This window comes from Olea europaea, chromosome 20, assembly GCF_002742605.1.
Source record: "Olea europaea var. sylvestris chromosome 20, O_europaea_v1, whole genome shotgun sequence".
In the NCBI taxonomy this organism is placed as follows: Eukaryota; Viridiplantae; Streptophyta; class Magnoliopsida; order Lamiales; family Oleaceae; genus Olea; species Olea europaea.
The window spans coordinates 1,309,204-1,310,497 of record NC_036256.1 but is presented as its reverse complement, the minus strand read 5'-3'; the positions used below and the strand labels follow the sequence as shown (position 1 = coordinate 1,310,497).

Below are 1,294 nucleotides of genomic sequence, written 5' to 3'. Positions count from 1 at the left end.
CTTATTTATTATTATGTATTGTTGATTTCTATGAAATAATCTTCTAAACTCAAGTTACTACTTACATTTCATTAATTTTAATTCATTAACACTTTGAAAAACTCCAGGGGAGTTGATTGGTGTAATTTTTCTTCTAATTTTAGAATTTAGCTCTCATTTGAGCTACATTATTATAAAAATGAGAATGAAAAATATAGTCGTTATAGGCCCCACGCAAAAGATAAAAAGTCAAATATGGTGACTTAATGTGATAGATAACGGTCATATTTTTCATTTTAATGAGGAAATAATGGAACTCAAATAGGGCCTTAGTAAGTATTAGCTGTTGAGTGACTTGAGTTAAATATATGGCTCCTAACTATGTGTTTGGAGCTCAAAAAAGAAGAAGAGAGAGAGTTGTGACATTAATTCGAAACCAAACTGAAGATATGGATACGTACCTTAATAACAAGAAAGAAGAGAGAAAAAGTAGAGGCATTAATACGAAGTCAAACTGGAGATATGGATACGTACCTTAATATCAATAAAGAAAAGAGAAGGAACGAACATCGAAAAATTTAATGATTGAGAACAACGGACAATAAAAAATGGATTTCTTGCTTGACTTAGGAGCCCAAATTCTGAAGTTCGCCTCAGGCCCAGTGAAATAAAGGTACGGCATTGTTCTTATAATATTTCTAAAGTGCCAAGAATACGAGGTACTGTGATGTCAAATCTGATTTTATTCACTACATATCTTACCTATCTTTCATGCTTCAACTGATAACTGGATTGTCGACAAAAGTTTTCCCTCGAGCATTCTTGGTGAATCTTGGATCAATTGTTGTGAAGACACTTCTTTCATGCCCCTGTTGATGAGAACCAAGGGGCGGAAGTGGTGTATCAGCAAACGTGAAATACATAAATAACATCAAGTTACACATCTGCTAGAATCCAAAAAAAAAAAAAAAAGGAAGAAGAAATAAATGTGAGGAGGAATACTTAGAATCTTGTTTTCCATGATTTCATGTGCATTATATATAATGGAATCTTCCATTACCATTAAGATATTATTTGCTATCCCTTAAGACTCAACATTTTCTACACTTCTTTGAACCTCAGCTCAAAATAAAGAACAAAATGGGTGAATACGTATTTCCGTCTCGATTATTTTTCGCCTACGGTTGCAAATCCTAATCGTGAAAATTCATCGAAGTTTATCCGTCTTCAAAATCCCTCCAAATACCAAGTATTTTATGGTTAATAATGCCTAGTTCTTTAAGAATCAAGCGATATTAAAAGAGGGTCCTGATGC

General features: G+C 33.0%; 1 protein-coding gene across 1 annotated transcript in view; it reads right to left on the bottom strand.

The window, feature by feature from the left end:
* Nucleotides 1-848, bottom strand: part of LOC111369353 (microtubule-associated protein 70-4-like) — a 30,380-nt gene extending 29,532 nt beyond the window's left edge. The window contains exon 1 of the mRNA XM_022990838.1: nucleotides 742-848. The gene's annotated coding sequence lies outside the window, so the exon portion shown is untranslated. The remainder of the gene's footprint in view (nucleotides 1-741) is intronic.
* Between the last annotated feature and the right edge of the window lie 446 nt (nucleotides 849-1,294).